Source organism: Zophobas morio, unplaced genomic scaffold (genome assembly GCF_036711695.1).
Source record: "Zophobas morio isolate AGI-343-1 ecotype UQ-CSIRO unplaced genomic scaffold, CSIRO_AGI_Zmor_V1 ptg000041l, whole genome shotgun sequence".
NCBI lineage: Eukaryota > Metazoa > Arthropoda > Insecta > Coleoptera > Tenebrionidae > Zophobas > Zophobas morio.
This window is the reverse complement of record NW_026972146.1, coordinates 4,732,811-4,754,186: the sequence shown is the minus strand read 5'-3', so window position 1 is coordinate 4,754,186 and position 21,376 is coordinate 4,732,811. Positions and strand designations below refer to the sequence as shown.

Genomic DNA, 21,376 nt, shown 5'->3' with positions numbered 1-21,376 from the left:
AACGAAAAATTAAAAAATCTGAAAGTTGAAAAATCGAAAAATTGTAAATTCTAAATTGAAACTCATGAAATTGCATGTCGACAGATTTCAAAATCTACAAAGTAAAACATCCTAAAGCAGGAAAGCCGAAAAACTGAAAAATTTTGAAATGAAAACTTGAATAGTTGAAGAGACAAATAAAAATGGAAAATCGAAAAATTGCAGATCAAAAAAGTGAGATAGGAAAAATTGAAAAAATTGCCATTGAAAAACAAAAAATTATAAAAACGGAACATCGAAAAATGGGAAAATTGTAAAAATAAAGAAGATAAAAAACCGAAACGAAAAATTGCATAAAATTGAAGAAACAAAAAAATGAAAAATTTAAAAGTGAAATTGAAAATAAAGAAAATAAAAACCGATACCAAAATTTGCAAATCGATAATCTGAAGAAATGAAAAATTGAAGAACTGAGGAATTTAAAATTTGAAAACTGAAACTTGAGAAAATTTAAATCGAAAAATTGCAAAATCTAAATATTGAAGAAACAAAAACAATGAAAAGCTGAAAAATCACAAATCGAAAAATTTAATAAATTAAAATTGGAAATACAAAGAAAATATAAAATCGACACATTGAAACTCGAATAATTGAAGAAATAAAAAAGTAAAAACCGAACGAAAAATTGCAAATCGAAGGATTATAAAAAATGGAAAATCGAAAATCGAAAAATTGGAGAATCGAAAAACTCAAAAATTAAAATTTTAAAACAAACAAATTATAAATTCGAAACATTGAAAACTGAGTAATTTAAAAAATACAGAACATAAAAAGCCGAATGAAGAACTGACAAATCGGGAAACTGAAAAAACTGAAATTGAAAGAATGAAAAATTTAAAAATCTAAAAGCTGAAAAATGGAAAAATTGTAAGCCGAAAAACTGCTAATCGAAGTAGAAAATACAAAAATTGAAAAATTCCACATTGAGAAAGCGAAAAATTATAAAATTAGAACGTAGAAATACCAAATACCTGAAAACGTTAAGAAAATAAACAACCGAAGCGAAAAATTGTGAAACTTAAAACGATTTAAAACGAAAATTGCAATTTTTCTGTTTTGCAGTTTTTCGATATTAGTTTTTCATTTTTCAGTTTCTCAATTTTTAAGTTTTCGATTTTCCGATTTTTCAAGATCTTCATATTTATTTTTCATTTTCCCCATTTTCTAATTTTATATCACAATTTTTCGTTTTTTGCTTTATTTTTTCAATATTTCTTTCGTCTCATTTTATAATTATTAGTTTATTCAACTTTCCAAATTTTCCAATTCCCGTTTTCAAATTTTTCAATGTTGCAGTTTTTGGATTTCTGATTATCCGATTTTCTTTAATTTTCAATATCTCGATTTTACGATATATATTTTGTTTTTATCGATTTTGCATTTTTCGATTTTTAAGTTTCTCAATTTTCCATTTTTCGGTTTTCAAGTTCTTGATTTCCAGTATTTAGATTTTTCAAAGACTTTAGACTTTTTCGTTTTTTTTTCATTTTTGATTTTCCAATTTTGCGATTTTTTATTTTCTCCATTTTCTTAAAAGAAAAGTTGGAAAATCGAAAAATTAAAAATAGAAAAACTAATTAATTGGAAAAAAATGAAAAATGGAACAACTAAAAAAACGAACAATTGCAAAATCGAAAAAGTAGAAAATCGTAAAAGTGTATGTGAAAGAACCCAAAAGATGAAAAACTTAAACATTGAAAACCTTAAAAATCGAACAAATTAATTAAATAAAATTGGAAAGTGTAAAATTGAAAAATTGTGGAATCGTTAAAATTGAAAAAACCAAAAAATCTAAAAGTTGAAAAATCGAAAAATTGAAAAAATTTCAAATGAAACTCATGAATATGCTTGTCGACAGTTTTCAAAATCTAAAAACTGAAAGATCCTCAAGTAGCAAAACCGAAAACTGAAAAATTTTAAAATGAAAACTTTAAGAGTTGAAGAAACAAATAGAAATTGAAAATTGAAAAATTGCAGATCAAAAAGTGAGATACCAAAAATTTAAAAAATTGACATTGAAAAACAAAAAATTATAAAAACCGAACATCGAAGAATGGGAAAATTGTAAAAATAAAGAAAATAAAAAACCGAAACGGAAAATTGCTTAAAATTGAATAAACAAAAAAATGAAAAATTTAAAAGTGAAATTGATAATAAAGAAAATAAAAACCGATACCAAAAGTTGCAAATCGATAATTTGAAGAAATGAAAAATTAAAGAACTGTGGGGAATTAGAAAATTGAAAATTGAAACTTGAGAAATTTTAAATCGAAAAATTGCAAAATCTAAATATTGAAAAAAAAATGAAAAACTGAAAAATCACAATTCGAAAAAATTAATAAATTAAAATTGGCAATACAAAGAAAATCGAAACATTGAAACTCGAACAATTGAAGAAATCAAAAAATAAAAACCGAACGAAAAATTGCAAATCGAAGAATAAAAAAAAATGAAAAATCGCAAATCGAAAAATTGGAGAACCGAAAAACTGAAAAGTTAAAATTTTAAAACAAATAAGTTATAAATTCGAAACATTGAAAACAGAGTAATTAAAAAAATAAAGAACACAAAAAACCGAATGAAGAACTGAAAAATCGAGAAACTGAAAAATCTAAAATTGAAGGCATGAAAAATGAAAAAATGTAAAAGCTGAGAAATCGCAAATCGAATTAAAAATCCAAAAATTGGTAAATTCTAAATTGAGAAAGAGAAAAATTATAAAATTGGAACGTTCAAATACCTGAAAAAATGAAGAAAATAAAAAACCGAAGCGAAAAATTTCAAATCGAAAGTTTGAAGACATGGAAAATTAAAAATCGGAACATTGAAAAATTGAAAATTGAAAACTTAAAGAGTTGCATATCGCTAAATCGAAGTAATAAATAAAAATGAAAAATTGAAAAATTACGGAACCGAAAATTAAAAATGAAAAATTAAAATAATTGAAATTGAAAAACAAAAAAAATATATAAAATCATAGAAAAATTGTAAAAATAAAGAAAAGAAAAAAACAGAAACGTGAAATTGCAAATCGAAAATGTGAAGAAATGAAAAATTAAAGACTCAAGAAATTAAAAAATTAAAAAAATGGAAACTCGAGAAATTTTAAATGGAAAAATTACAAAATCTAAAAATTGAAGAAACAAAAAAGTGTAAAACTGGAAAATCACAAATGGAAAAATCTTAGGATGGAAAAATTTAATTAATTAAAATTGGAAAAACATAAAATATATAAAATCGAAACATTGATACGCGAATAATTGAAAAAATTAAGAAAATACAAACCGAATAGAAATTGCAAATCGAAAAATTGAAAAATTTAAAATTGAAAACTCGACAAATTTAAATCAAAAAATTGATAAATTTAAACGTGAAAACTCAAAAAATTGTAAATCGAAAAATTGAATAACTGAAAAATTCAAATTAAAAAAGCTGTGGAAGTGTTATTTTCGCCACTGAAAAAAAACTAGAAGAATTTAAAATGAAAACTCGAAGGGTTGCATATCGAAGATTCTAAGAAACAAATAAAATTGAAAAATTGAAAAATTAAAAAATGAAACTCGATAAATTTTCTCAATCATCAATTTTTTAACCTCAAAAAACCCCAAATTTCTCCCCATCCCCAATATTAAAAAATGTATTCAGATCAGCCCCATTTTTCACTGTAAATTTGACTGAAACAATCCTCAGCCATTGATATCGACGTCGTCTCGGCCGCTGGCAAACGTCTTGGTCGCATAAATCACAACAATTGTGCAGATCCTCGCAGTCAAAATCGCCCCGAGAATTCATAAATACACCACCCCTTTCTACAAAATTAATTTAAGAAACACGATTTATAACCGCGAAATAAACGGCACTTATAATGAGAGCATAACCTTGTCAAAAAAAGCCGGAATATTTCACCGCTCCAGAGCTAGACAATTTATGAACGTGCTTATACAAATGTGCGCAAAAAGAATTGATGGATGTGACGATTTCTTCTAAATAAATCACGTCCGATGCCGGAGTGATTCGATATGGCTTGAGGTATCCGAGTCTCCGCCGTATCGCTTTATTCTAGTCCATCAACGAAAAGTGGTATAAAAGCTGCTAATGCAGTTACGGGCTAACACCTTTTGGCTATTTATTGGAAAACGTGGCTGCGCTGGAGCTCGACAGATATCCGAAGATCGAAAATGTCTCCATTGCGGTGACGCGACGCCACTGAACCAATAATGGAAACACTGGAGTATTAGACAAGTTAAGCGCTCCGGAATTTGTATTATATCAGCTGGAGTTAATAGTTGCTTTGACGTTTTGCATTGCTAGTCTGGAATTAGTAAGTGGCTATTTTAGCGAAATGTTCTTTCGGCTGGACACGCAGATAAGGCGGATTTATGGGCCGAGGAGGTTTCGCTGACTGCCATTTTTTTTTAAACAGACGTGTTATGAGTGGGGTTTACGTCGTCAAAATTAGACAAACGAATGTTTTCAGAGATGAGAAAAATACGTAGTACTTGCTAAGATAAGATTTTGGCAAATAATATATATCCTGTAAAGTTTTAACTTACCCTATTTTCTCAGAGTAGACGTCATTAGCCAAAATGAGACAATCTAATTACTAAAAATTGGAGAAAAATGAGAAACTAATATCTAAAAATGTTCTCAAAAAATATAAAAATTGGCTCCACTCGAACGGAAAATTACACAGAAAACCAACGTAGATTACGAACTGAAAATCGTTTTTCCGACCATTTTTCTAATAATTCAGGAAAATGAAAAATTATTTCTAAAAAATAAAATATATAAAAAATGATTTTACTCGAACAAAAAAAAAAGCGACAAAATATAGAGAATCAAATGTAAATCTTCAGTGCTTTTTGGGATATCTCTTCAAATAACGAAAAGCCAATAAAAATTTTTTTTTAATATTAAAAGTGGCAGAATTCGATCTTTCAGTTTCTATTTCTTTGATTTTGCGACTTTTAAAATTTTTGTTTAACTTTTAGAATGTTCACTCCTCTAGGAAGTCAGTTTGTTTTCCTCAATTTTCCAGGTTTCGGAGCAATATTTTCGAAATAATCGGAGTGAAATTTGAAGTTTTGGATTTTTTTAAATCCTAGTCTCGGGAAAATCGTAAGAAATCTTCAGAAAGCTCAAGAAATGTTGAAAAACCTAGAACAAGTTTCTAAGAAATCTTGACAAGTCTTAATAAATTCTGAGAATTGTTGAGAAATTTTAAGAAATTTTGAGAAATCCAGAGAAATCCTGAAAAATGTTGAGAAAACTTGAGAAATCCTAACAGTCTTGAGAAGGATGAGAAATCTTGAGAAACCTTGAAGTATCCTAAGAAATCATGACAAATTTTGAAAAATTTTGAGAAGGCTCGAAAAACGTCGAGAAATTTCGGGAAAATCTTGAGAAACCATGAGTAATCTTGAAGTCTTAATAAATCTTGAGAAATTTTGAGACATATTGAAAAATCTAGAAAAATTTTGAGAAGTCTCGAACTCTAGAAACTTCGAAAGATTGAAAAATTTAATAAATCTTGACAAATTTTGAGAAATCTTGAGAAATCCTGAGAATTGTTGAGAAATTATGAAAAATCTTGAGAAATTTTAAGAAATTGTGAGAAATCTCGAAATATAGATACTGGAGAATTCCGAGAAATCCTGAGAAATGTTGAGAAATCTTGAAGAATCCTGAGAATCTTGAGAATGATGAGAAATCGTAATAAACCTTTAAAAATCTTGAGAAACCCTGAGAAACTTTAATAAATCTTGGTTAATGTTGAGAAATCTTGAGAAATATTGAGGAATCTTGAGAAATTTTAAGAAATTTTGAAAAATCTCCTAACTCTAGAAACTATGAAATCTTGAAAAATTTTGAGAAACCCTAAGAAACCAAATATAATTTTAAATAAACCTTGATAAATTTTGAGAAATCTTGAGACATATTTAGAATTGTTGAGAAATTATGAAAAATGTTGAGAAATTTTATGAAATTTAGAAATCTCGAAATATAGAGAATTTGAGAATTCCCGAGAAATCCTGAGAAATGTTGAGAAATCTTGAAAAATCCTGAGAATCTTGAGAATGATGAAAAATCGTAATAAATCTTGAAAAATCTTGAGAAACCCTGAGAAACTTTAACAAATCTTGGTAAATTTTGAGAAATCTTGAGAAATTTTAAGAAATTTTGAGAAATCTCGGAACTCTAGAAACTTCGAAATCTTGGAAAATCTTGAGAAACCCTGAGAAACTTTAATAAACCTTGATAAACTTTGAGAAATCTTGAGAAATCCTGAGAATTGTTGAGAAATTATGAAAAATCTTGAGAAATTTTAAAAAATTTTGAAAAATCTCGAAATATAGAAACCTGGAGAATTCCCGACAAATCCTGAGAAATGTTGAGAAATCTTGAGAAATCCTGAGAATCTTGAGAATGATGAAAAATCGTAATAAATCTTGAAAAATCTTGAGAAACCCTGAGAAACTTTAATAAATCTTGGTAAATTTTGAGAAATCTTGAGAAATCTTGAGAATTTTTAAGAAATTTTGAGAAATCTCGGAACTCTAGAAACTTTCAAATATTGAAAAATCTTGAGTAACCCTGAGAAATTTTAATAAACCATGATAAACTTTGAGAAATCTTGAGAAATCCTGAGAATTGTTGAGAAATTATGAAAAATCTTGAGAAATTTTAAGAAATTTTGAAAAATCTCGAAATATAGAAACCTGGAGAATTCCCGACAAATCCTGAGAAATGTTGAGAAATATTGAGAAATCCTGAGAATCTTGAGAATGATGAAAAATCGTAATAAATCTTGAAAAATCTTGAGAAATCCTGAGAAACTTTAATAAATCTTGGTAAATTTTGAGAAATGTTGAAAAATGTTGAGAAATGTTGAGAAATCTTGAGACTTTTTTAGAAATTTTGAGAAATCTCGGAACTCTAGAAACTTTGAAATCTTGAAAAATCTTGAGAAACCCTGAGAAATTTTAATAAACCTTGATAAATTTTGAGAAATCTTGAGACATACTTAGAATTGTTGAGAAATTATGAAAAATCTTGAAAAATTTTATGAAATTTTGAGAAATCTCGAAATATAGAAACCTTGAGAAATCTTGAGATATCCTGAGAATTGTTGAGAAATGATGAGAAATCATGATAAATCTTGAAAAATCTTGAGAAGGATCGAAAAACGTCGAGAAATTTCGGGGAAATCTTAAGAAACCTTCAGTAATCTTAAAGTCTTGATCAATCTTGAGAAATTTTGAGACATTAAAAAATCTAGAAAAATTTTGAGAACTCTAGAACTCTAGAAACTTTGAAACCTTGAAAAATCTTGAGAAACTTTAGTAAATCTTAACAAATTTTGAGAAATCTTAAGAAATCGTGAGAATTGTTGAGAAATTATGAAAAATCTTGAGAAATTTTAAGAAATTTTGAGAAATCTGGAAATATACAAACCTGGAGAATTCCCGAGAAATCCTCAAAAACTTTAATAAATCTTGGTAAATTTTGAGAAATCTTGGAAAATGTTGAGAAATCCTGAGAAATTTTAAGAAATTTTGTGAAATCTCGAAACTCTAGAAACTTTGAAATGTTGAAAAATCTTGAGAAACCTTGAGAAACTTTAATAAACCTTGAGAAATCTTGAGAAATCTTGAGACATACTTAGAATTGTTGAGAAATTATGAAAAATCTTGAGAAATTTTATGAAATTTTGAGAAATCTCGAAATATAGAAACCTTGAGAAATCTTGAGAAATCCTGAGAATTGTTGAGAAATGATGAGAAATCATTATAAATCTTGAAAAATCTTGAGAAGGATCGAAAAACGTCGAGAAATTTCGGGGAAATGTTAAGAAACCTTGAGTAATCTTGAAGTCTTGATCAATCTTGAGAAATTTTGAGACATACTGAAAAATCTAGAAAAAATTTGAGAACTCTAGAACACTAAAAACATTGAAAACTTGAAAAATCTTGAGAAACCCTGAGAAACTTTAATAAACCTTGACAAAGTTTGAGAAATCTTGAGAAATCCTGAGAATTGTTGAGAAATTATGAAAAATCTTGAGAAATTTTAAGAGATTTTGAAAAATCTCGAAATATAGAGACCTTGAGAATTCCCGAGAAATCCTGAGAAATGTTGAGAAATCTTGAAAAATCCTGAGAATCTTGAGAATGATGAGAAATCGTAATAAATCTTGAAAAATCTTGAGAAACCCTGAGAAAATTTAATAAATCTTGGTAAACTTTGAGAAATCTTGACAAATGTTGAGAAATCTTGAGAAATTTTAAGAAGTTTTGAGAAATCTCGGAACTCTAGAAACTTTGAAATCTTGAAAAATCTTGAGAAACCTTGAGAAACTTTAATAAACCTTGAGAAATCTTGAGAATTCTTGAGACATACTTAGAATTGTTGAGAAATTATGAAAAATCTTGAGAAATTTTAAGAAATTTTGAGAAATCTCGAAATATAGAAACATGGAGAATTCCCGAGAAATGTTGAGAAATCTTGAGAATGATGAGAAATCGTAATAAATCTTGAAAAATCTTGAGAAGGCTCGAAAAACGTCGAGAATTTTCGGGGAAATCTTGAGAAATCTTGTAAAATATTGAGAAATATCGAGAACTTGAAATTTCGAAATCTGGAAATCTTGAAATTTTGAGAAACCTCGAGAAATCTTGAAAAACCTCCAGAAATCGTAAAAAATTTTGAAAAATGTAGAAATTTCGAACCACGAAACCTTGCGAAATTGTAAGAAATCTAGAGAAGTCTTGAGAAATCTTGAGACACTCAGAAATTTGATGAAATCCTGAGCAATCTTCAGGAAATCTAGAGAATTTTCTGAGAAATCTCAGAGAAATCTTGAGAAATCTCGTAACCTGTGAACTTTAAGGAATCCTGAGAAATCGTGAGAAATTTTTGAGAAGTCTCCTCAAGTTTTTGCGAAGATTTGAAAGTTAAGCGAAAAAACTGAAAGCCCATTCGCATACTACCAGTGTGTGGGAGTAATTTTGTATAACATTCAACTCATTTTAAAAGACGATTTATTGAGATGACGTCATCAATTTATTGGTGGGGATGGTTAGCCAAATTTTGGCTAGCATTTAACAATCTACATGATATTTCTAATATAAATACAAAATTTGACAACAATCGGTAAATTTTTAGGAAAAATTAAATCAATTCAATTTTATTTGTTTTTATTTTATAAGAACCCCTATAATAAAGATACGTATGGACTGAAACAAATAAAACTGAAAAATTGAAAAACAAACATTATAAAATCAAAAAATTATAAAAATAAAGAAAATAAAAACCCGAAACGAAAAATTTGAAGAAATGAAAATTAATCACTAAAATAAATTGACTTCATTCATATTTTTTTAATCACCCCGTATTATACAAAAACTTAAAATGAATATTTTTAAAATTAATTATTATGCCTTCTTCCCCCAAAAATTCAATAATAGTCAAATTGATCCAAAAATGGGTCAATCTGTGCTTATTTTTCCAGTACTTTCGCAGATAAAAAAATTATATTAAGTTGTTCAAGTCAGTTCGACCATTTGTTTCAAACATCAAGATATACAGAGTGTTTTTTTATTCACTTGTTCGGTTTTAAAAACTAAGTTATACTTTTTTCAATTTTATATTAACCCGGCGCCTCCTCCATTTTTATTCAAAAATTAAATTAAGCCAACTTGAAGTGAAATTTTCTCAGGACCACGAATCTGGCATAATTTTGCAATATTTACTTAAATAAAAGGAAAAAAAATGTTTAGTTGTAAGAAATGTGACTTATTCAAATTTATCCAAATAAGAATCATTATTTGGCTCAGACGTTATGAAATCTAAAGAAAAATATATTTTCCTCTACATTGTATTAAATTTCTGTCGAAGTTTATAATTGTTTTAAAATTAATTAAAATAACAAAAATCAGAATGATCTAAACTGCATTGAAAATGGATTGTCCTTGTTCGAAATTTCAACAAGCAGCAATTTAAATACACGGATTTAAAAGTATAATTCAGGACGTGAAATTTAAGACGGGGGGAAGTATGTTATTTCAACAAGACGGTGCTATTATACATGAACAAAAAAAATAGCTGGATAATTCATTCCTAAACAGTAGAGCGAACATTTGAAAGTTTTTTGTAGCGCATGAAGTTGTTTAACGACGCGACATCAACAGTGCATTTAGCTTTCGTGTTTGTGTAAAATATGTAACAAAGTGCTTGCCAAATATGTTCAAGCGGAACAAGAAAAAATGACTCGGTACCCAGTTACCACGAAATTCGCAAAATATTATTTTTAACTTGATGAATAAAGTTTCCGGAACTTACAGCCATAAGTGGTGTTATTATAGCAGTCGCTTTAAAAACAAGTTCAAATTAAGCAGACGTGTTTGGTGGTGTTGTGTCAACGTTGGTTAAAATTTTTGTAACAATATTATTTAAATGTTTGTCAATTGTGGCCACAATTCAGTTTCTATTTGCTATTAGTATCGATTTTCAGTATTGCTGACCAAGTAATCAAGTACCAAAATACGAAACAAAGTCATAGTAAAACCGAAAAATTATGTAAACGGCACACCAGATCGAACTCTTCGATTCCCCAACCGCCGACTTTCCTCCAGTCGAATTCTCTCAAAATTAAAAAATCAGAACCGTCCATCCACCGAACTTGTTGAGTCTTTGTCTTTGTAACAAAACGCTGCATGCTTATTCATCAAAGTCCTTGAACACATATTAAAAAATACTTCACCAAGTCGGAAGGAACCCCGGTACAAACTTTTAATTGAAAATAACCCACCGACAACTTTCGCGAAATTCCCGCTGCACCGGACACCCGATCCAATGCACTTCGACTCTTAATCTCTCGCTATCAGATTACCCTCCAAAGCAAACAAAGTCTCATCCGACTCACCTGAACTTGCGGAACTCAAACCGGAGCGCCTTTGTCAGAGGATTCCGGCAAGTCTCGCCGGAAAACACACATCTAGTAAAGTGGCATCTTCGGACTTCTGTGGGTGTCTTCACCACGCGACACTGACGACTCGTGCCCCCATAGACACAGATTTATCGCGGACGGTGCGCACTCCGCTCGCGCAAATGTAGCGCGTGCTACGGCAGCGAACTTTGCCAAAAGTTTACTTCTGATGGCACGCAAAAATTCAGCCGGATTGGGATCAAAGCGGCGATCGCAGGTGGCAAATTTGCCGGGGGCGGTGGAGATTAACGGGCAGTGAGGCGGATTTTTCTTATTTCGAAATTTTCGAAAGTTTTCGTTCAATTTTAAGACACTAGTCATAAATTAAGTTATCGTTTCGTTGGCGCTTACTCTTTGATTATTAGGTTATATCACGCTTAGGTGATCTCGTATCTTCTTTATCTTGTTAGTTTATCGTATTAATTAAGGCCGAAGATGATATGAAGTTATTAAATCGGATTTGTCGAACGTGATGAGCTCATTCTTGTGTTGTGTAGTGTTTTCGAAGCAAAAAAACTTTTGTTACAAAAAGGGCACTTTTCGTTAGTCGCTGGTTTATCAACGGATTTTATTCAGCAGTGCTTTAACGCTTGTTTAATAATTGTCCACAAAATGTTAGCTAAAGCATGTTTATCGCCGCACTTGCAACGTTTGTAATTTCGTGATGTTTGCTGTGTTTAGTGCTTGTCGTGCAACTGTTTTATCTCTGTCGTGAATAGCTTAGTCATCACAATGATTTTGATTTGATTTCCAACATCCTGTATTTTGTTGTCTCTGGGATTTTTTCAAATTTTTATCCCAAGATTTTTTTATTTTTTTGGGACTATTATAAGTTTTTTTGTGTGTTTTCTATTGTTTACCAGTGACGTGCGTTAAAAACCACTAACATTAAAATAAATAAAACATGTAAATGCAGTTTAGATCATTCTAATTTTTGTTATTTTAATTAATTTTAAAACAATAATAAACTTCGACAGAAATTTAATACAATGTAGAGGAAAATATATTTTTCTTTAGATTTTATGTCTGAGCCAAATAATGATTCTTATTTGGATAAATTTGAATAAGTCACATTTCTTACATCTAAACATTTTTTCCCTTTTATTTAAGTAAATATCGCAAAATTATGCACAGATTCGTGGTCCTGAGAAAATTTCACCTCAAGGTGACTTAATTTAATTTTTGAATAAAAAAGGTGGAGGCGCCGGGTTAATATAAAATTTTAAAAATGTTTAGTATACAACTTAGTTTTTAAAAAAGAACGCCCTATATATTTTATAGTACTTCGTGGATAAATCAACAAATGTACGCTCTCTGTTGTGGTGTAAATTAAATTGAATCTTAATATACAGAGTGTTAAAAAATAAATTATTACGATTTCTGTTTTTTTCTTAAGACATGAACTGACTTGAACTACTTAATATAATTTTTTTATGTGCGAAGATACTGGGAAAATAAGCACAGATTGACCCATTTATTTTAAGTGTTTGTTTAATACGGGGTGATTAAAAAAAATAACGAATGGGTCAATTTATTTTAGTGATTAATTTTGATTTCTTCAAATTTTTCGTTTCGGTTTTTTATTTTCTTTATTTTTGTAATTTTCTTTTTTTTATAATTTTCTGTTTTTCAATTTTTCAGTTTTATTTGTTTCAGTTCATACGTATCTTTATTATAGGGGTTCTTATAAAAAAAAATGAATTAATTTAATTTTTCCTAAAAATTTACCGATTGTTGTCAAATTTTGTATTTATATTAGAACTATCATGTCGATGGTTAAATGCTAGCCAAAATTTGGCTGATCATCCCCACCAACAAATTGACGTCATCTCAATAAACCGTCTTTTAAAATGAGTTGAATGTTATACAAAATTACTCCCACACACTGGTAGTATGCGAATGGGCTTTCAGTTTTTTCGCTTAACTTTCAAATTTTCGCAAAAACTTGAGGAAACTTCTCAAAAATTTCTCACGATTTCTCAGGATTACTTAAAGTTAACAGGTTACGAGGTTTCTCAAGATTTCTTTGAGATTTCTCCGAAAATTCCTCTAGATTTCCTGAAGATTTCTCAGAATTTCTTCAAATTTCTTAGTGTCTCAAGATTTCTCAAGACTTCTCTAGATTTTTCAAAATTTCTTTTGATTTACTGGAGGTTTTTCAAGATTTCTCGAAGTTTCTCAAAATTTCAAGATTTCCAGATCTCGAAATTTCAAGGTCGAAGATTTTTGAAGATTTCTCAAATATTTTCAAGAGTTCTCGATATTTCTCAAAATTTCACAAGATTTCTCAAGATTTCTCCGAAAAGTCTCGAGCCTTCTCAAAATTTTTCAAGATTTATTACGCATTCTCAAGATTCTCAGGATTTTTCAAGATTTCTCAAGGTTTCTATATTTCGATATTTCTCAAAATTTCTTAAAATTTCTCAAGATTTCTCAAAATTTATCAAGGTTTATTAAAGTTTCTCCGGGTTTCTCAAATTTTTCATGATTTCGAAGTTTCTGGAGTTTTGAGATTTCTCAAAATTTCTTAAAATTTCTCAAGATTTTTCAACATTTTTCAAAATTTCGCAAAATGAACTAAGATTTATTGAAGTTTCTTAGGGTTTCTCAAGATTTTTCTAGATTTATTACGATTTCTCATCATTCTCAAGATTCTCAGGATTTTTCAAGATTTCTCAACATTTCTCACGATTTCTAGGGAATTCTCAAGGTTTTTATATTTCGAGATTTCTCAAAATTTCTTAAAATTTCTCAAGATTGTTCATAATTTCTCATCAATTCTAAGTATTTCTCAAAATTTCTCAAGGTTTATTAAAGTTTCACTGGGTTTCTCAAGATTTTTCAAGGTTTCGAAGTTTCTAGAGTTAGAGATTTCTCAAAATTTTTCTAGATTTTTCAATATGTCTCAAAATTTCTCAAGATTTATCAAGACTTCAAGATTACTCAAGGTTTCTTAAGATTTCCCCGAAATTTCTCGACGTTTTTCGATCCTTCTTAAGATTTTTCAAGATTTATCACGATTTCTCATCATTTCTCAACAATTCTCAGCATTTCTCAAGATTTCTCAAGGTTTCTATATTTCGAGATTTCCCAAAATTCCATAAAATTTCTCAAGATTTTTCATAATTTCTCAACAATTCTAAATATGTCTCAAGATTTCTCAAAATTTATCAAGGTTTATTTAAAATTATATTTGGTTTCTCAGGGTTTCTCAAAATTTTTCAAGATTTCATAGTTTGTAGAGTTAGGAGATTTCTCAAAATTTCTCAAAATTTCTCAAGATTTCTCAATATTTTTCAAGATTTCTCAACATTTACCAAGATTTATTAAAGTTTCTCAGAGTTTCTCAAGATTTTTCAAGGTTTATTACGATTTCTCATCATTCTCAAGATTCTCAGGATTTTTCAAGATTTCTCAACATTTCTCAGGATTACCCGGAAATTCTCAAGGTTTCCAAATTTCGAGATTTCTCAAAATTTCTTAAAATTTCTGAAGATTTTTCATAATTTCTCAACAATTCTCAGGATTTCTCAAGATTTCTCAAAATTTGTCAAGGTTTATTAAAGTTTCTCAAGGTTTCCCAAAATTTTTCAAGATTTCTCAAACTTTATCAAGGTTTATTAAAGTTTCTCAGGGTTTCTCATGATTTTTCAAGATTTCGAAGTTTCTTGTGTTTCGAGATTTCTCAAAATTGCTTAAAATTTCTCAAGATTTCTCAAGGTTTCTCAAAATTTTCCAAGATTTATTAAAGTTTCTGAGGGTTTCTCAAGATTTTTCAAGATTTATTGCGATTTCTCATCATTCTCAAGATTCTCAGGATTTTTCAAGATTTCTCAGGATTTCTCGGGAATTCTCAAGGTTTCTATATTTCGAGATTTTTCAAAATTTCTTAAAATTTTTCAAGATTTTTCAAAATTTCTTAAAATTTTTCAAGATTTTTCATAATTTCTCAACAATTCTCAGGATTTCACGAGATTTCTCAAAATTTATCAAGATTTATTAAAGTTTCACAGGGTTTCACAAGATTTTTTAAGCTTTCGAAGTTTCTAGAGTTCGAGATTTCTCAGAATTTTTCTAGATTTTTCAATATATCTCAAAATTTCTCAAGATTTGTCAAGACTTCAAGATTTCCCCGAAATTTCTCGACGTTTTTCAAGCCTTCTGAAGATTTTTCAAGATTCATCATGATTTCTCATCATTTCTCAAAAATTCTCAGAATTTCTCAAGATTTCTCACAATTTATCATGGTTTATTAAAGTTTCACAGGGTTTCACAAGATTTTTCAAGGTTTCGAAGTTTCTAGAGTTCGAGGTTTCCCAAAATTTTTCTAGGTTTTTCAATATGTCTCAAAATTTCTCAAGATTTATCAAGACTTCAACATTACTCAAGGTTTCTTAAGATTTCCCCGAAATTTCTCGACGTTTTTCGACCCTTCTCAAGATTTTTCAAGATTTATCATGATTTGTCATCATTTCTCAACAATTCTCAGGATTTCTCAAGATTTCCCAAAATTGATCAAGATTTATTAAAGTTTCACAGGGTTTCTCAAGATTTTTCAAGTTTTCGAAGTTTCTAGAGTCCGAGATTTCTCAAAATTTTTCTAGATTTTTCAATATGTCTCAAAATTTCTCAAGAATTATCAAGACTTCAAGATTACTCAAGGTTTCTTAAGATTTCCCCGAAATTTCTCGACGGTTTTGGAGCCTTCTCAAGATTTTTCAAGATTCATCATGATTTCTCATCATTTCTCAACAATTCACAGGATTTCTCAAGATGTCCCAAAATTTATCAAGATTTATTAAAGTTTCACAGGGTTTCTCAAGATTTTTCAGGATTTCGATGATTCTAGAGTTCGAGATTTCTCAAAATTTTTCTAGATTTTTCAATATGTCTCAAAATTTCTGAAGATTTATTAAGACTTCAAGATCACTCAAGGTTTCTTAAGATTTCCCCGAAATTTCTCCACGTTTTTCGAGCCCTCTCAAGATTTTTCAAGATTCATCATGATTTCTCATCATTTCTCAACAATTCTCAGGATTTCTCAAGATTTCTCAAAATTTATCAAGATTTGTTAAAGTTTCACAGGGTTTCTCAAGTTTTTTCAAAGTTTCGAAGTTTCTAGAATTCGAGGTTTCTCAAAATTTTTCTAGATTTGCAATATGTCTCAAAATTTCTCAAGATTTATCAAGACTTCAACATTACTCAAGGTTTCTTAAGATTTCCCCAAAATTTCTCGACGTTTTTCGACCGTTCTCAAGATTTTTCAAGATTTATCATGATTTGTCATCATTTCTCAACAATTCTCAGGATTTCTCAAGATTTCCCAAAATTTATCAAGATTTATTAAATTTTCACAGGGTTTCTCAAGATTTTTCAAGCTTTCGAAATTCCTAGAGTTCGAGACTTCTCAAAATTTTTCTAGATTTTTCAATATGTCTCAAAATTTCTCAAGAATTATCAAGACTTCAAGATTACTCAAGGTTTCTTAAGATCTCCCCGAAATTTCTCCACGGTTTTGGAGTTTTCTCAAGATTTTTCAACGTTCATCACGATTTGTCATCATTTCTCAACAATTCTCAGGATTTCTCAAGATTTCTCATTGTTTCTATATTTCGAGATTTCTCAAAATTTCATAAAATTTCTCAAGATTTTTCATAATTTCTCAACAATTTTAAGTATGTCTGAAGATTTCTCAAAATTTATTAAGGTTTATTAAAGTTTCTCAGGATTTCTCAAGATTTTTCAAGAATTCAAAGTTTCTAGAATTCCGGGATTTCTCAAAATTTCTTAAAATTTACCAAGATTTATTAAAGTTTCTCAGGGTTTCTCAAGACTTTTCAAGATTTATTACAATTTCTCATCATTCTCAAGATTCTCAGGATTTTTCAAGATATCTCAACATTTCTCAGGATTTCTCGAGAATTCTCAAGGTTTCTATATTTCGAGATTTCTCAAAATTTCTTAACATTTCTGAAGATTTTTCATAATTTCTCAACAATTCTCAGGATTTCTCAAGATTTTTCAAGGTTTCAAAGTTTCTAGAGTGCGAGATTTCTCAAAATTTTTCTAGATTTTTCGATATGTCGCAAAATTTCTCGACGTTTTTCGACCTTTCTCAAGATTTTTCAAGATTTATCATGATTTGTCATCATTTCTCAACAATTCTCAGGATTTCTCAAGATTTCCCAAAATTTATCAAGATTTATTAAAGTTTCACAGGGTTTCTCTAGATTTTTCAGGGTTTCGAATATTCTAGAGTTCGAGATTTTTCAGAATTTTTCTAGATTTTTCAATGTGTCTCAGAATTTCTGAAGATTTATTAAAACTTCACGATTACTCACGGATTCTTAAGATTTTCCCGAAATTTCTCGACGATTTTCGAGCCTTCTCAAGATTTTTCAAGATTCATCATGATTTGTCATCATTTCTCAACAATTCTCAGGATTTGTCAAGATTTCTCAAAATTTATCAAGATTTATTAAACTTTCACAGAGTTTCTCAAGATTTTTCAGGGTTGCGAAGTTTCTAGAGTTCGAGATTTCTCAAAATTTTTCTAGATTTTTCAAGATTCATCATGATTTCTCATCATTTCTCAACAATTCTCAGGATTTCTCAAGATTTCTCAAAATTTATGAAGATTTGCTAAAGTTTTACAAGGTTTCTCAAGATTTTTCAACTTTTCGAAGTTTCTGGAGTTCGAAATTTCTCAAAATTTTTCTAGATTTTTCAATATGTCTCAAAATTTCTCAAGATTTATCAAGACTTCAAGCTTATTCATGGTTTCTCAAGATTTCCCCGAAATTTCTCGACGTTGTTCGAGCCTTTTTAAGATTTTTCAAAATTTGTCATGATTTCTTAGGATATTTCAAGGTTTCTCAAGATTTCTCATCATTCTCAAGACTGTTAGGATTTCTCAAGATTTCTCAAGATTTCTCAGGATTTCTCTGGATTTCTCAAAATTTCTTAAAATTTCTGAAGATTTCTTATCATTTCTCAACAATTCTCAGGATTTATTAAAATTTCTCAAGATTTCTTAGAAAATTGTTCTAGGTTTCTCAACACTTCTTGAGCTTTCTCAAAATTTCTTACGATTTTCCCGAGACTACGATTTAAAAAAATCCAAAACTTCGAATTTGACTCCGATTATTTCGAAAATATTGCTCCGCGACCCTAAACACGCTATATTTTTGAAATCTGCACGTCAAGATCTATAACCCTAAATTTTTTGAGAACTTTGAGCCTTCTTTTTCAAAAATGAAATTTTACACCATGTAAATTATGACATCTTCGAAATTCAACTAAATACATTCACTAATTTCAAAAAATTCGAATTGCACACCGAATTAACATGCTATATTTTTAGAATCAGTGCGTCGAGATCTACATCCTTCAATTTTTGAGAATTTTTAGACGACCTTTTGGAAAATAAAAAATCGACAAACTGCAAAATTGAAGGAATTAAAATTGTAACATTAAACCGGATTGCGCAAATCGCTTTAAACATTAAAAACCTTGCCAGCACTTCACTCATAAACTAAACCGAATAAAGCCAAGAAATTATATTTGAATCTGAATAGTAATAAAACACGAAATAAAATTCAAACTGACAAAGAATGGACCAAACGCTAAAACTTTTCTTTTTATGTATTCCTAGTTATATTTTATATTTTATCGTCTGAGATACGAACTGTAAGGGAGATTTAGGGCTCTTTTCAGCTTTCGTGAACAGTTTAATGTTCGGTAAATCATTCAATTAACTTATAAACTGTTTGTGAATCGCGAAAATAACACGATTGTTGCTGCGTTATCATATCTCCAGAGCCGTGCTAACCGAACTTATCCGTTTTTATTTAAAGTGCCAAGCGAAATCGACACGTTCCAGCCCGATAAATTCTCTTCGGTTACGTTTAAAATTCTCTATTTTGCCCAAAATGGGATTCCGAAATTTATTAACATGAAACTTTAGAAGGAAAACATTGAAAGTGTTTCTTGGAGGTATGGAGGTGGACCGCAATCGATTTACTGCTTCCTTTAATTAAATAGAAGGAAACCAATTGCTGGGGGGAGGAATCAAGGGTGTAAACGTAACACCCTCACGTAAAATTTCGCAGATTTGGTTTTTTCACCCTAAAACACACAAATTATTAAGTACGAAAAATTTTATTTTAGAATCCGCTCTTTCGTTATTAACAACAATCTCGAGCGTTTTCACTCGTCTTAATAAGCAACCGAATTGCAAAAACGTAAAAACGAGGATTTGAATAATGCTGATGAACGTAACTGGAGGACACTCGATATCTGAAGTTGTCTTCCGATTTCCTTTTAAGCCTTCATTCTCTTTAACCTAGACCTGAATGCATCATCGATAATTTCACTTGACACACAAATTTCGCCATCAAATCGTCGACTTTATTGAAACTGGAGTTAAAATTGGATCCAGGGGATTAACGATGACCGCTGTAGCGGCAAATCAATGCGTGTTGAATGCCGTATGCAGGAAGAATAACCGCACAATTAATAGAAGCAGAAGCGACAGCCGGATTGAGCGCAATTGAGAGCTCTAATCAATCAAACGCTAGTCAGGTTGTGTTACAGGATGTCATTGTTTCGAGTGACAGATTCGGAGCACATTCATTTCTGAATATTAAAATGAAGTTGTGGAAGAATTATGTGGCGTATTGCGGAGCTCGGGAATGAATAGGAGCCGCGGAGGAATGATTGGTTTGGTGTTAACGAACTAATTGTGTACTATCGGGTGGCGGGAATTCGCTGGATGGGTACAGACAGGAGTTAATTACTCGGAAAAAGCATATTTCTGTCAGGAGTGGCTCAGAGGAGGCATAAATTGTTTTCTCGCGGGTTTACACTTCTTTAGAATTCCGGATTTATCAGTTTTCGGGCTTAATTTGCTTTCTTAATGAATTAATTCAGTAAAATGAGAGTTTATCCTATGTGGAATTGGCAAGAATTTTTTGTAATTAAGGACACTTTCGGTCTGAATTTTAATAACACTTTTCACCTGTTGTCTCATAATTTTTCATAACGCTGTAAATTTTTTGTTGATCATTTTAAATGAAGTTACTTATTAAATTATTTGCAACAAGGGACAGCAATATCGTGCCTTTAACATCCTACGTCGTCAAATTTTTCTTTTTCTTGTAACCTTTTGGTTCTCCTCTTTTTTGCCATTTTCTGTCGTTTTTTGAAAGTTTTTTTTTTAATATTAAAAGTGGCAGAATTCGATCTTCAGTTTCTATGTCTTTGATTTTGCGACTTTAAAAATTTTTGTTTAATTTTTAGAATGTTCACTCCTCTGGGAAGTCAGTTTGTTTTCTTCAATTTTTCAGGTTTCCAAATTTTTCGACTTTGGTTCTTTTGATTTTTCAATATTTCGAATTTCAATTTCTAGATTCTTTATTTATTTGTGATTTTTCGAGTTTAAATGTTACAATTTTAATTCCTTCAATTTTGCAGTTTGTCGATTTTTTATTTTCCAAAAAGTCGTCTAAAAATTCTCCAAAATTGAAGGATGTAGATCTCGACGCACTGATTCTAAAAATATAGCATGTTAATTCGGTGTGCAATTCGAATTTTTTGAAATTAGTGAATGTATTTAGTTAAATTTTGAAAATGTGATAATTTACATAGTGTAAAATTTCATTTTTGAAAAAGTAGGCTAAAAGTTCTCAAAAAATTTAGTGTTACAGATCTTGACGTCCAGATTTCAAAAGTATAGCGTGTTTAGGGTCGGGGAGCAATATTTTCGAAATAATCGGAGTCGAATTCGAAGTTTTGGATTTTTTTAAATCCTAGTCTTGGAAAAATCGTAAGAAATCTTCAGGAAGCTCAAGAAATGTTAAGAAACCTATAACAAGTTTCTAAGAAATCTTGAAAAATCTTAATAAATCCTGAGAATTGTTGAGAAATGATAACAAATCGTCAGAAATTTTAAGAAAATCCAGAGAAATCCTGAGAAATGTTGAGAAATCTTGAGAAACCTTAAAATATCCTAAGAAATCATAACAAATTTTGAAAAATCTTGAGAAGGCTCGAACGACGTAGAGAAATTTCGGAGAAATCTTGAAAAACCATGAGTAATCTTGAAGTCTTCAAAAATCTTGAAAAATTTTGAGACATTTTGAAAAATCTAGAAAAATTTTGAGAAATCTCGAACTCTAAAAACTTCGAAAGCTTGAAAAATCTTGAGAAACCTGTGAAAATTTAATAAATCTTGATAAATTTTGAGAAATCTTGACAAATCCTGAGAATTGTTGAGAAATGATGACAAATCATGATAAATCTTGAAAAATCTTGAGAAGGGTCGAAAAATGTGTAGAAATTTCGGCGAAA

General features: G+C 29.6%; 1 protein-coding gene across 4 annotated transcripts in view; it reads right to left on the bottom strand.

Annotated features, from left to right (window-relative positions):
• Window positions 1-11,090, bottom strand: part of LOC135140974 (gamma-aminobutyric acid receptor alpha-like) — a 90,528-nt gene extending 79,438 nt beyond the window's left edge. For 3 of the 4 annotated variants that reach the window (XM_064071734.1, XM_064071738.1, XM_064071735.1), the window contains exon 1: window positions 10,964-11,090. The gene's annotated coding sequence lies outside the window, so the exon portion shown is untranslated. The remainder of the gene's footprint in view (window positions 1-10,963) is intronic. The other variant, XM_064071736.1, reaches the window with a different exon arrangement.
• Between the last annotated feature and the right edge of the window lie 10,286 nt (window positions 11,091-21,376).